Genomic DNA, 16,053 nt, shown 5'->3' on the forward strand with positions numbered 1-16,053 from the left:
CGGGATCAATGCCGAAATCTGTCCCTGAAGGAGTTTCCGGATCAACCCATCCGACTTTCTGCCGAAGGATGGTCTTATTTGCAAAGACGATCCAGTTTAGGATGTCAAATCCTGCATATTTCATTCCATTATCTGAAAAAAAGACTTCATCCCCAGCACTGTTGTTAAAGCGGATGTTTCTCAAGAAAATATGGATCTGAAATTGCAAACCAAGCAAAGAATAATAATAATTAAAAAAAAAGGATTGAGATTTTGGAAAAAGTGAAAAGAAGAGCAACTAAGATTTATTTATTCATTTATTATTTGTATTTCTATGCTGCCCACTCTCTGAGGACTCTGGGCGGCTTACACCAAAGACAGTCTACTAAATAGCATATTGCCCCCCAACAATCTGGGTCCTCATTTTACCCACCTCGGAAGGATGGAAGGCTGAGTCAACCTTGAGCCAGTGAGATTTGATCCGCTGAACTAGCAGTCAGCTGAAGTAGCTGCAGTACTTCACCCTAACCACTGCGCCATCTCGGCTCTTATGAGATGAGAAGATGATTAAGGGCCTAAAGACAAAAATATATGAAGAACGGTTGCAGGAATTGGGTTTGGCCAGTCTAAAGAAAAGAAGGAGTAGGGGTGACATGATAGAAGTCTTTGTATTTGAGGGGCTGCTACAAAGAACAGGGGGATCAATTTATTTTCCAAAGCACCTGAAGGCAGGTCAAGAAACAAAGGGTGGAAACTAATCAAGGAGAGAAGCAACCTAGAACTAAGGAGAAATTTTCTGACAGTGAGAACAATTAACCAGTGGAACAGATTGCCTCCAGAAGTTGTGATGGGTGCTCCATCACTGGAGGCTTTTATGAAGAGACTGGACAGCCATTTATCTGAAATGGTATAGGATCTCCTGATTAAGCAGGGTGGCTGACTTGTTCCCCTTATGAAACTTCTGTTGACCAGAAATTTCTGTAACTTTCATGATATGAGAGTTAAATAATAGGGGATGAAAGTAGTTAGAGAAAAGGCAAGACGGAGGAGATCACAGGCAAAAGTTTATAAATCCTAAAACAGTGCAATGTGAATGTATGCAAGAGAAGGAAGGATTCCTCGGCCAGAAGGGAAGATGTGAAGATGAGAATTACCTGCCAGGGCTTCACATAAAGTGGGTGTGGTTTATTTCTGCCCCTCTTCAATGCCCATTGTGATTCTGATGTATATGCAGCATGTAATGCATGTGCCACAGAATAGGCAGCATTGTAGATGCTGTAGCTGAAACTGGTCATCTTTCCATCAATCACGGAGGCCGGGAGGGTTTCCAGGTTCTCCTCCCCTGTGCAAACCCTTCGGCCATCAGGTGAGGACACACCTATTTTCAAAACCTGACAGTCAAATACTACTTCCCACCATTCGGGGAGAAAGACGTCTCCGTGGGGTTCGTGTGGATTCAGAGCCCAGAGATAATCTTTGAATCCTGGCACCGGCTTCGTATGGACGGTCAAAGACAAAGCGCCATGGAGGGATTTTAGTTTCCCCCACTCGTAGTGATAGCCAAAAGCTGAAAATTCCCATTGGGTGGTCAGGATCCAGACCTTCTCAGTGGTAGCGTAGTTCTCTTCTTCATAAAAGGAGAGGGTCACTATAAGTCTGTGCAGTGCGTTAGAATCCCCTGAGACAATCACAACCTGAGCATCACTGTTCAAAATTGTCAAAAGCAAACGTATCTCGTCCCTGTGCAATTCATTGAACATTGTAAAACGGGGCACAATATGTTTCACAAATTGTACACAAATGTCATTGTGGGCGAGGGCGGCATCAAAAATCCGGATGAAATGGTCACTGCTCTCTGACTTCTGAACAACGATCCCAATCCAGTTCCACTGGAAATAGAGAAGGACCTGGACGATGGCTGCGTTCTGTAGGTGATACTGAGGATCGATCTGGTAGAAGGTGGGGAACCAAGTCTTATCCCTCAAAACAGGATCTGAGCAGCGGTAACCTAGCTGAAGGGAAGGTGCAGATGGAGGAAAAAGAAAAAAAATTAAGCATGGAAAATGGTGCCTGTGTTTTTTTGTTACTAACTTCAGACCGTCTAGATTAGCACGATTTCCAATCTAGACCCAGGGGTGGGATTCTACCGGTTTGGACCAGTTCAGCAAACCGGGATCTCTGGATGAGATCACTCCAATTCACTCCAACGATCAGGTTGCCCCACCCCCCATCCCTCTGACACTGGGCTTTACTTACTTTTATCTTCTCAGCTGATTGGTGCAGCAGAGCGGATTGCTGTGCCTCACGTGTGTTACTCCCAATTGGTAACACAGAATGTAAAACTGTGCACGCACATGCAGCACACAGTAGGAGCCCGTGAATCGCGTGATAACCGAACTGATTGTTAAACCGGCAGCATCCCACGACTATCTAGACCCCCTTCCCCCACAACCTTCCACCTTCATGAGATGTTTTCTATCGGTCACAGAATTGGGTCGGCGAGTTTTTGGCAGTAACCACACAAGGCAGAACTTATTTCCTTACATCTGCATTTCCCCCTGTCATCATGTTGTGGTCTTCCGGGTGCGATTCACGGTGTTGGTCATCACCTTTAAAGCGCTCCATGGCATTGGACCTCGATACCTTTGAGACTGTCTTCTGCCATCAGTAGCCTCCCACCAGCCAGTCCGCTCCCACAGAGAGGGTCTCCTCAGGGTGCCATCAGCCAAATTATGTCGGTTGGCGACACCCAGGGGGAGGGCCTTCTCTGTGGGAGCCCCTGTCCCTGTGGAATGAACTGCCCCCAGAAATTCGTAAAATCTTTGATCTCCATATATTTCGCTGTGCCCTCAAAACCTTGTTGTTCCACCAGGCTGGGCTATCAAGGTAAAGATTTTAATTGGGTTTTTAAAAATGGGATTTTAAATTTGGGGTTTTAAATTGAGCCTATCATTTAATAATTTTAATTATTTTTAAATTTTGTCTGTCTTTGTGCTTTTAATCAGGCTGTACACCACCCTGAGTCCTTCGGGAGAAGGGCGGTATAGAAATAAAATTAATAAAATAAATAAATAAATAAATAAATGTTACGTGCCCAAGTACCTGAGAAATCTTGAAATTGCCAAACATGGTGGCCATCTGGTATGAGATCCTGGAGTTGAGGCCCCCAAGGACAGAGAGAAGATTGTGCTGTGTATCACACTTATAGTTAGGAAACACTTTTCCCCGGCTGGAGAGCAGAGACACGCTGACATCTTGGGCCATGATTGCATACTGGTTCTCTTCGTAGATGCGGAAGCCAAGAGTGATGTTGGGGAGAAGCCGTGGGTCTTTATTGATCTCCTGAATGGCAAATGCCAAAGCCAGAATGTGTTGGTAGTTCTTGGGAATAGGACTTTGTTGCAAGTGTTAGAGGACAAGAATTAGACAGGAGCAGGAGGGAGATGTACTGTTTATTTTGTTAAGAAAGCATTATCAGGATTCTAGGAGTTAATCATAGAACAGATCAATACAAATTAGTTGATTTGTGTTATCAGTTGAACCTGTTACTATTGTCAACAGTGTATGACAAAGCCTCTTCTCTCTCTTTCAGCTCCACCTTTAAGTGAATTCATTCACAAGTTATAATTTACAGCATGAGCTCAGCTCAGGTTGGTATTGACTTTTCCAAAAATGAACTTTTCAGTCCAGTTAAGGAAACCTGGCTTATTATTTGATAATTGAGTCTGTCATCTGCACCTCTATAACTGTCTGATTTGGCTCTGCAACCCAACAAGACAGACACAGACTTCAGAGGATAATTAGAACTGCAGAAAAAAAAAATGGCTACCAACCTGCCTTCCATTGAGGACCTGTATCCTGCATGAGTCAAAAACAGGGCTGTAAAAATATTTACAGACCCCTTGCATCCTGGACATAAACTGTTTCAACTCCTACCCTCAAAATGACACTATAGAGCACTGCACACCAGAACAACTAGACACAAGAACAGTTTTCCCCCCCGAACACCATCACTCTGCTAAACAAATAATTCTCTCAACACTGTCAAAACTATTTACTAAGTCTGCATTACTACTAATCTTCTCATCGTTCCTATCACCCATCTCCTCCCACTTATGACTGTATGACTGTAACCTTGTTGCTGGTATCCTTACGATTTATATTGATTGTTTCCTAATATGATTTGATTGCTTATTCGTTCCCTATGACTATCATTAAGTGTTGTACCTTAAGATTCTTGATGAACGTATCTTTTGTTTTATGTACCCTGAGAGTATATGCACCAAGACAAATTCCTTGTGTGTCCAATCACACTTGGCCAATAAAGAATTCTATTCTATTCTATAAGACCACACCTGGAATTACTGCATCCAATTTTAGTCACCACATTACAAAAAAGAGGTTGAGACTTTGGAAAAAGTGCAGAGAAGAGCAACTAAGATGATTAAAGAGAGTAAAACATAGGAAGAATGGTTGCAGGATTTGGGCTTGCCTAGTCTAGAGAAGAGAAGGTCTGGGGGTGATATGATAGCAGTATTCCAGTATTTGAGGGACTGCCACAAAGAAGAGGTGGTCAACTTGTTTTCCAAAGCACAAGAAACAATGGATGGAAACTAATCAAGGAGAGAAGCAACCTGGAATTAAGGAGAAACTTCCTAACAGTGAGGACAATTAACTAGTGGAATAGCTTGCCTTCAGAAGTTGTAGGGGCTTCATCACTGGAGGTTTTTAAGAAGAGACTGGACAGCCACTTGCCTCAAAGTGTATAGGGCTTGAACAGGGGGTTGGACTAGAGGATCTCCAAGGTCCCTTCCGGCTTTATTCTGATTGATTGATTTAGAAAACTGCACACTTTATTTTATCCAGTCATGGGAACCTTTACAGGCTGTCAACTTCTGTCTTACATACTCAAGCACTTTTTCCCCAACTTGGCACACCTCACCTCTCACATTACCAAAGTCCTTTTCAATTAGGTGGCTTTACGAATCCAGAAAAAAAAAAAGGTGGGGGGGGGTTTAAATTGAATTGAATTGAATTGAATGCCTGAGAAGGTTAGCTTTTTCTGGCTAGAAATGAATAATGCATCTGGATGGCCCTCAGTTTGAAAGTGTCCTTTTAGTGTCTTGAAATACAGAAGTAGGGTGAGATTACTGAGCTAGCCTGTAGATTCTGAAAGAAATTAGCTCCATTGATAAATAACTTTATTGTCATTGTACGTGTATACATAGTATACCAATACAATGAAATTCACTTAACACCCACAGACCAGGTCCAACACACATAACAATCCCCAAACACACTCCCACCCACCACAATTCCCCACCCCTAAACCACCCAAACATCCACACAACAGACCAAGTAATGCTGTCCAACAGCTCACTGATGGTGGCCCTTTAGTTCATTGTTGAGTGCAATTATTATTATTATTATTTTAATTTGATTTATATGCCGCCCTTCTCCGGAGACTCAGGGCAGCTTACAATGTGTTAAGCAATAGCCTTCATACTTTTGTATATTTATACAAAGTCAGCTTATTGCCCACACAATCTGGGTCCTCATTTTACCTACCTTAGAAAGGATGGAAGGCTGAGTCAACCTTGAGCCTGGTGAGAATTGAACTCGCAGTAATTGCAGGCAGCTGGATGTTAAATGCTGCCTTAGGAGGCATTAGCCTCCTATGCCAATTATAGCTCTGGGATAAAAACTATTCAGAAAATAATAGGAGAGTAGTGAGAAGCTAGGCTTGGTGGGACAAAAGAAAGTCCTTTTCTACGTGAAATGCAGGATTACAAGCCATTAGAGTAATGAGATGGAAATGTGAATTTAGTTGTGCTATAAGATAGAGGACCCTAGCATTATTTCTCTCCAAGTTCAGCCCAAACTGTCTTCTCTGCAAAGTGTACAATAGTGGCCAAAATTGTGGAAACCTTTTGAGAAAAGTGTATTTTTTGAGGTTTGATAGATAATAACACCACTTTTTTTGGGGGGGGGGGGAGTTTCAAGATAATCCTATTCCACTGCTGGAATGGCCTGGGAATAGCCCAGACCTTCACCCAATTGAAAAACTATGGAGCCGACTAAAGAAACTTGTTAGTCAGAAGTGACCCAGCAATAAAACTCAGTTAATAGAAGCAACCATTCAATCTTGGTTTCACATTAGAAAAGCTGCAGAACTAAAAGACTTGGTTTATTCCACGGGAAGACGTTGTAATTCATGCTAAAGGTTACCCAACTAAGTATTAAGTATGACATGGGGATAATTTTTGCATTTCTCATTTTTTCTACGGTGATAATTTTTGTATATCTCGTTTTTTCCATGTGTTTCCCTTTTCTTCTTTATAATGTAAGTGCTATTCTAATAACAAATCCTTCATAAAAGTTAGTGCATTGCATTCTTGATTAAATTATCTTTCCATTGATATATAATTTTATGGTACTACTCCAAAAAGAAAAGTGCTGTTATTAGCTAGTTTTAGAAAATACACTTTTACCAAAAGGTTTCCACAATTTATGGCCACTACTGTACGTTGACTTCAGGAACATGGTGAAAAGGCTGACTCCCTACTCAAGTGATAACCTTTCCTTCACCGCTGAAGAGTCAGAGGGCTTGAGAAGGGAATTAGAGGGAGATTGATTCATCAAATAGAATCAATGTGTCTAATTCGGAAGGAACGTCAACTGAGGCTGGGTGGGATTTAAATCTTGAAGACTACCCTTTCCACATTGCCCTGAGAAAAAAGACAATCAAGAGAACACTTACAGAGAAAGGACATCCCAATCACCAGGAGGCTCGTATGGGAGCGGTAGAACTATAGTAATGGAGAGAGGTAGGTTTCCACCAATAATGAGATCTCCAGGTCTATAATAGTCTTTTTGTTCTTGGAAAGGTCTCCTCCAGAAGCAGTTTGGTCTCCGGTTCATCTGGACAGCTGCAGGCAGGGACCATAGCAACACTAAAAGCCTGTTGCAATATTTTCTGGATCAGACTCAATAAGATTAGCAAGAGTTAAAGGTTTAACTATATATTCTTTTATTTACAATAGGCATTCTATATTCACTGAATATTCACAGATAGAAGCAAGGGAAAGGGTGTAGGTAGCTCCTTATATATACAATGGGTGGAGCTATATGTGGGAGTGGTGAATTATGAATACATTAAGAAGTGAAGAATAAGTTAACCCCTGATACCCTGTTTGTACACTATTTACACATTAGAGAATAAGGCATTTACATCTGACAAATCCCCCTCTAAATGCCGATTCGTTATATAACACCAGTTACATTCAGATTCAGGACAATACAAAACATACAACTTAGAGGTTAAATATTTGTGCTGCTTAGAAGGTAAAGGCTTTGTCAATATATCAGCTAATTGTTCTGAAGTGTCGCAATGCACTGCTTTAATAAATCCATCCTGAGATAATTGTCTCACATGTTTAAATTTTATATCTATATGTCTGGACCTTTGTCCAATGGCATCAGATCTAGATATTTCAATGGCTGCTTTATTGTCTTCATGCATAACAAAAGGCAAAGCAGGTTTTTTCCAAACATCTGAAATTAAATCATTAAACCATACAAGGTTATTTGCGGCTTTGGATAAACAAACATATTCCGCTTCTGTCGTTGAAGTGGCCACTAGTTCTTGTTTACCAGTGTACCAGTAAACTGGACAGTCATTTAAGAGAAATACATAACCAGATGTACTTTTTCTGCATGAGATGTCTCCAGCCCAGTCTGCATCTGCATAACACGTAAGCTTTGGTTCTTTATTATCATTAGGTTCTAACATTAAACAAAAGTCTAGTGTACTTTTTAGATATCTTAAAATTCTTTTAACAGCTTCCCAGTGATACATTGTTGGTTTGCTGACATGCCTGGATAATAAATTGAGTGGTAAAGCGATATCTGGTCTAGTCCAATTAGATATATAAAGGAGTGAACCTATGATTGATCTATAAAATGTGTTGTCCTTGAATTCGGGAGAAGATTCATCAGTATTTCTTAGAAAGTCAGTTTGCATAGGAGTATCACAAGGTTTGGCATTGCTTAAATTGCATTTATTTAAAAGTTCTATGATCTTATCTCTCTGGGTAAGTTTGAATCCCCTTTTAGTCTTATTAATTTGGACACCAAGGTATTTGTTTACCTTGCCTAAAGATTTCAACGAGAAATGCTCATTTAGTTTAGTTACAAAAGTTTCTCTTCTCTCTTTATGTTTTCCTATGTATAAAATGTCATCCACATAAATCAATACAAATTCAATGTAATCATCACCCCTCTTGACAAAGAAACAATTATCAGCAGTGGTAGCGTTGAAGTCCATGGTCTTAAGTACTTTTACTAAACAATCATACCACCGTTTACCAGATTGTTTTAGCCCGTATAAACTCTTGTTTAACAACCAAGTCTCATTTCTGTTTGTGTATTGACTGTGAAGTGCTCTTACGTATATCTCCTTATCTAGTTTTGCGTGTAGGTACGCAGTCTGTATGTCATATTGGAATACATCAAGATTGAGTGCTGATGCTACCACTAGAGCTGTTTTGACACTCTCTGTTCTTACAGTGGGGGAATACGTATCGGTATAGTCCTCCGGATATTTCTGTGCATAACCTTGTGCAACTAATCTAGCATTGTATAGAGTATTGCCTCCCTCTAAATTCTTAATTTTATATATCCACCTGGTACCAATAATTGTTTTATCTTTAGGTGCAATTGCAGGTGTAAATACATTTAATCCTTGTAAACTTTCCATCTCTTTCCTCATTGCTAATTCCCATTTTTCTTTTTCTTCGCGAGGAAGTTTTAGCACTTCCTCATATGTATTAGGTGTTGTTGGTTCACCATCCATATGCATTACATAATCCTTGTATTTATTTGGCATTTGATTTCTGGTGTTTCTAATGATTTTTTCGGGTTTACTATCGTTATCATGCAAATATCTTGCTTCCTTTTTTGTTAGTGTGTCTGTCTTTATTTTGTGTTGGCTATTTGTCCAAGTCTTGGTTTTGTTTTTGTATTTGTTGATATTTTGCTTTTCTATAGTCCCTTTCTCATGAGATTTTGTATCTTTATATTTATTTGGGAATATTTCATTAAGATGTAATTTAGACCAGTTGGCTTGTTCATGGAACACAGCTGTTCTGGAGACTATAAATTTGTTGTTACTATCAATGAATCTGTACCCTTTAGTGCCAGTCTCATATCCCATAAATCTGAGTCTTCTGGACACATTTTCTCCCTTTCTTCTTAATTGTTTAGGTATGTGTACGTCTGCTGTGACTCCAAATATATGCATGTGTGCTAATTTTGGTTTTCTATTATACATCACTTCATATGGTGTCTTATTTACAATGCTGGACCATGTTCTATTTTGTGTGTAATTTGAATAATGTAAGGCTTCTGACCAGAATTGTTTGCTTAAGCCAGCATCTTCCAATGTGCATCTAATCATGGTTTGTAATGTGGAATTTTTTCTCTCTGCAATCCCGTTTTGGAACGCAGAAAATGGACTAGATGTGTAATGTAACATTCCTTTGTCTTTTAACCATTGGGAGAATTCTTTAGACATGAATTCGCATCCTCTGTCTGTCATAATTTGTTTTATTTTGATGTTGTGTTGTGTTTCTATGCGTTTGTAAAATTCTTTAAATTTTTGAAATGTTTCATCTTTGTGTTTTAATGTATAAACAAATCCATAGCGGCTATAATCGTCCACTATTGTCAGGAAGTAACGTTTTCTATAAGTGATTGATGGAGTTAATGGACCAACTAAGTCCATGTGTACTAAATCAAAAATTTTGTTAGTTGATCTAGTAGATTTTCTTGGCCTGGGACTAGTTTTTAGTTTTGTAGATTTACATACTGAGCATTCCAGATAATTTTCACAATTTTTATTTTAACACCTTCTGCGTGTTCAGTCATTTTTTGTACTACAGGAAAACTGGCATGTCCTAACTTCCTATGTAAGATGTGAGCACACTCATCATGAATTGGTTTACCTATTTTTGGCTTCTTATCATTGTGTGCATCTGTGTGATCATGAGATATTTTACATTCATCATTGTCACTGTTGCTAACATTCTCATCATCTATTTCAATACAATCTTCCATATTTGAATCAATGTTATGTAACCATTTTTCTTTTGTTATCAGATAAGGTAGGCCTCCTTTAATCATCACAGTGCCTGTATTTATTTTATTCTTTTCCAAAGTTGCCTTTCCTTTTGAAAAGACAATGTTAATGTCAGAATCTCTGCTTAGTTTTATGGCGCTTAATATGTTATGAGGTATTTCAGGTATTAGTAATACCCCCTCTATTTTTCCTAGACCAGGCAAGGTTACATTTCCTCTACCTAATACTTGAACCTTTTCTTGGTTAGCTACCTTAATTACAAATTTATCTTCTGCAAATGAAGACAATATATTTTTGTTATTAGTGGTGTGATTAGTTGCTCCAGAATCAATAAGCCAATTATTGTTCTCACTTTGCTGTGTGTTAGTGTTGTCTTGTTTATTTAATCCATTCAGTGAACCAGATTTTCTATCCTTTGAATTGTCTCTGCCCCCTCTATTCTCTCTGTGATTTGGTGGGCTCCTATATCTATGCCTTTCTATGGAAGGCTGTCTATAATCGTATTTGTTTCTGTATTCTGATCTATATCTTTCTTTTAAAAATTTTGGGCAATCTCTTCTATTGTGTTCCCTGGATCCACAATTATGACATTTAAATGTTCCACTATATTTTTCTTGGAAAGCTACTTTCCTATATGGTTTGTGTTCTGTGTGATTGTTAGAACGATTCCTTCTTGAATTATCTTCTGTTATCAATTTGTTGGATAGACTTTCTATGGATAAATATCCTAGATTGATTGTGTCTAAATGTGACATAAAATTGTCCCATGATGGATCAAGTGAGTTGATAATAACACTTTTCATTGTTTGGTCTGAAATCACCTCCCCCCTCAAATGCAGTTCAGCTCTTATTTTGTTCAAAGATATTAAATGCTCACTTATGGAAACCCCTGGTTTTACCCTAGACGAAAAGAAATCTTTAGATATCCTTGTGGTGGTAGCTACACTGTCACTGTGAAACAAATTAAACATGCATTGAATAATTTCTGAAACAGTCAAATTTGGCTTAATGCTGTGATACATTGCAGGAGACACACTAGATATTATTAAGAAAAAAGCTCTATGGTGTAAACAATCTATTTTTAGAGTCCAAGGTCTTTTTGGGGGACTAGTGATAAAAAACAGTAGGTTTTCCTTCATAAAGACAACCTGGAGCTGTTGATACCATTCTTGTAAATTAATGCCATCAACCCTTAGTTTTGGGAAGTCACTGGGTAAATTTCCGACATTATTGGGTCCATTACTTACAACCTGAGGTAGTCCGTGGTCTCGTAAATGCAGAAAATTGCAAAACGGCGTGGGGATGCTCGCTACGAGTCTGCATGGTCTTCTCTCCAGTTCATGTCTTCCCGGACCGTCTGCGTAGTTTCGCGCATGCGCGTTGTCCATTTCTTCTTCGGCGTCGTCGTGGAAGGTTCTCCCCATTGCGGCTTGCTCGCTCTGCTCCTCTTCAGACGAGTCGGTCTCTGGTTCGACTTTGGGAGTCCTGACGACGGTGGCTGCTCTTCCTCTTCTATTGAGGGCGTTGGTGCTTGCTTCGGTCTGCGGCGTAGGGCGGTATCGGCAGGGCTCTCTGGGTTCGGGCGTCAGCGCTCTCGTAGTCAGGATGGGAGCGGGCAGGTCTTGAGGCATTGGCTTGCTCGCTCGTTTCTTCGGTATCTTTTTAGTAATTTTCAGTTTTGGCCCAAATGCAGCAAAGAGTGTTTTCATTGCTGATTTTATTTGGTGTTTTGTTGAATCGTCCTCACTTTCTGGTTCTGATTCTTCTGAGGTGTCTGAATCTTCTTTTTCGTTTTTGTTGTCTGATAACGTTTTTCGCGCCAGAAATTTTGAATTGAGCTTGCTGATTGGCTCTGCTTCGCTCATCTTGGAGGCCTGTTGAAACCAAGATGGCTGCCATTCAAATTTTCGCGCGGGATCACCGTTTTTCTTCTTTGTAATGATTTTCTCCGCAATCATATCACTTACTATTTTTGGGTCTTTAGGCTTTTCATTAGTGATGTTTTTCTCTCTCGCTGCTCCGCTGTTCTTCAGCATATCTTGGAGGTTCGCGATGAGGCTTTCATCATTCTTCTGGCTTTTTAATAGTTTTAATATCTCTGACCTGAGTTCGTTATTCTCTATTTCGATTTCCTCCTGGTCATCAATTATTTCTTCGTCTTCAGTGGTGTATTCTTCGGACTCTCTCGAAATTGCGTTTGTGGATTCGTTGATTATTTCGTGTTCCGTTTCCATTTCTTTGCTGTAGGCCCTGGTGTTGGGCCTATCTTTCTTAGACATTTTTAAGTTTTTTTTTTTTTTATTGAGTCAATTAACCATCCTCTGCTACCAGCTTGTTGCAATATTTTCTGGATCAGACTCAATAAGATTAGCAAGAGTTAAAGGTTTAACTATATATTCTTTTATTTACAATAGGCATTCTATATTCACTGAATATTCACAGATAGAAGCAAGGGAAAGGGTGTAGGTAGCTCCTTATATATACAATGGGTGGAGCTATATGTGGGAGTGGTGAATTATGAATACATTAAGAAGTGAAGAATAAGTTAACCCCTGATACCCTGTTTGTACACTATTTACACATTAGAGAATAAGGCATTTACATCTGACAAAGCCAAATCATTGGCCACAGAAAGAGAACTTCTTCTTCTAGATCAAGCCAACAGAGAAAGTTGCAGGGAAAAGTGATGCTCTGGTGACTTCAGAGGACTCAAGTGAAGCTTTAACTCTTCAGGATAAGCATCCATCTAAGCTGCAACTCTCAAGGGACTTATTCGGAGCATGCTAGGCAAACATGTTATAACCAGACACAGATCTCTTTATGCTTAGAGAGGATTAATCTCTGAAAATCCACTGAGATGAAGTAAGAATTACTAGTGTTTTATGAATCCCAGGAGAAAGAAATGTCCACATTATCCCCATAACTTTGGAGTTCATGGTATTTTGACAAGAGGAAAAGAAAAAACTATTTCTGCAGCCACAATTGTGTGCCTCTGACTGTAAACTGGGCAACTGTAACTGGATTGTAATGCAGCTTTAGAGTTGAAAGAACTTGGGGATCACCCAATTCGATCCCCTTAATGTAGGATCTCATTGGAGCAAACTCTTTTAAATCTCTTTGGGACTGGTTGCTTTTGCTACGACTAGCAAACTCTTTGTCAGCCATGAAGCTAGCCTGACTGAGGCCATTTTGGAGTCTTCAGTGTTGCCACAATGGTGAAAGGGATAGGGAGGGGGGAATAGAGATAGCTGGGGTTTCGTAGCCAAAACAAAATAGTTTCCCCTGAGAACCAAGGACATTCCCACAGGTGGCTGAAGAGAGGAGGAGTGAAGTTTCCAAGCAACCGGACAGCAACTTGATTGGACCATGTGACTGATTGTTTGGGAAAGGGGGGGCTTTTACTTTTAATTAGGTGAAAACTGTGGGAATCAGTGGTGAAATCCAAATATTTTTACTACCAGTTCTGTGGGCGTGGCTTGGTGGGTGTGGTGTGGCTTGGTGGGCGTGGCAGGGGAAGAATACTGCAAAATCTCCATTCCCACCCCACTCTGGGGCCAGCCAGAGGTGATATTTGCTGGTTCTCTGAACTACTCAAAATTTCCACTACCAGTTCTCTAGAACCTGCCAGAACCTGCTGGATTTCACCCCGGTGGGAATCTTCAGAGTTGGTTTTCACCAGTTTGTGCCAATATGATATGCCCAATAAACCTGTTCTTTGAGGAACCTGCTTGCCTCGGTGTTCTCTTTGCTATGGGTGTATTACTTGGAACCCTTGTTAGGATATGATTTGAGCCTAATTAGTTGTCCAGGCAATATATGTGTACTGTAACTTTAATCTGTAAATGTATTATGTTACTTTAAAGGTATTCATTGTAATGCTGAGTCACGCTGTAATCAGGTAATGACTGGTTGTGAGAGTATTTAAGCAAGGTATTGTAACGTATTCAGTTTGATGATGAAGCTGCTATGATATGCTGCCATTGTGTATGGAGCTGATATGATAAGCTACCATTGAGAGGAGTTGTTATTTATTTATTATTATTTTATTTATTTAAATTTCTATACCGCCCTTCTCCAGAATAGGACTCAGGGCGGTGAACAGCCAGAATAAAAAACAATACATACAAAATTTAAAAACAATTTAAAATAATTAAATATTATTGGCCGTAAATTAAAATAACCCAATTTAAAATCAATTTAAAATTAACTCAAGCCAGCCCCGCTAGTTGAAATAAATGGGTTTTCAGGGCCCGATGAAAAATCCGGAGGTCTGTTATTGTACGTAACTCTTGTTATCTGCTAATCATTGTTTGATGGATCTGCTACCATCATGGTTTGTGAACCAGAGTGAGTTTGTTATGCTAATCAACTAATGTTTGTTTGGTAAGAAGATATCTGTAACTACTGGTCTGATTTAACTGGAAAAGACTTGGAATTTGTTTAAAGACTATGAGACTGTTTTTCTACTATAAAGTAAGCTTTTGATAAACCAGTTTGCATAACTCTTATTCATCGCTCTCAGCAACGTTTCCTTGTGCATTTACTCTGCTGGTTGGTAACACAACAACAATATCCTTAACAACCCTGACACCTTTTTCATACCAAGAACTGGAACAACTCACCATGGCCTTTGTCCTAGTGGTGTTTCCCAAACCGGCCAATGAAGATGGGTTTCAGCTATGATGTACCTAGATCAGTGATGGCGAACCTTTTCGGCACCGAGTGCTTAAATTGGAAGGCGTATCTGCATGCACATCTGCGCACGCTGGAGCCCCAGAAACTCAAATACCAGCTGGTCAGTGCACATGCGCGCACCAGCTACCGGGACTTCTGGTTTCCTGTGTGCCGGCCAGCTGGTCTTCATGTGCGCCAGAGTATGCATGCACCAAAACCAGAAGAGCAGGTGGCAATGGTATGTGCACCTACAGTGAGGGTTTTGTGTGCCACGCGTGCCATAGGTTTGTCATCATGGACCTAGATGGCTTTTATTTATTTATTTATTTATTTATTTATTTATTTATTTATTTATTTATTTATTTATTTATTTATTTATTTATCGAACTTCTATACCGCCCTTCTCCTTTCGGACTCAGGGCGGTGAACAGCCAAAATAAAAACATTTATACATAACATTACAGTTAAAAATAGATTTAAAATAATTACATAAATTTGGCCTGTAATTTAAAACTTGTCAATATAAAATCCGTATCAAAATTTTAAAACCAACTATAAAATCAAGACAGACCGGCTAACTGAAAAAAGTAAGTTTTTAGGGCTCGACGAAAAGTCCGGAGGTCGGAGATCACTCGTATCTCTGGGGGTAGATTGTTCCAAAGGGCAGGTGCCACCACAGAGAAGGCTCTCCTCCTGGGGGTCACCAGCCAACATTGTCTGGCTGACGGCACCCTGAGGAGGCCCTCTCTGTGGGAGCGAACCGGCCGGTGGGAGGCTATTGGTGGCAGAAGGCGGTCCCGTAAGTACCCTGGCCCTAAGCCATGGAGCACTTTAAAGGTGGTCACCAACACCTTGAAGCGCACCTGGAAGTCCACTGGAAGCCAATGCAGCTCGCGCAGGAGAGGAGTCACATGGGAGTGCCCCATCGCTCCCATAATCCCCCGCGTGGCGGGGGATAATCACATACTTTCTTCTTTTCTTTGTGGCTTAGCTGTATTCTGCCCAAACTCTCGCTTATTTGAGAAGATCACCAATATTTATTTATTTATTTATGTATTGGTTCGATTTATATGCCGCCCTTCTCCGGAGACTCAGGGTGGCTTACAATGCGTTAAGCAATAGCTTTCATACTTTTGTATATACCTGCTTAGTAGGGCTTTTGCCCCCCCCCCCCCAAGCATTGTTCTTTTTTTATACAAAGTCAGCTTATTGCCCCCACAATCCGGGTCCTCATTTTACCTCCCTCGGAAGGATGGAAGGCT

Source organism: Pantherophis guttatus, chromosome 1 (genome assembly GCF_059756535.1).
Source record: "Pantherophis guttatus breed Tessera chromosome 1, ASM5975653v1, whole genome shotgun sequence".
Classification (NCBI taxonomy): domain Eukaryota; kingdom Metazoa; phylum Chordata; class Lepidosauria; order Squamata; family Colubridae; genus Pantherophis; species Pantherophis guttatus.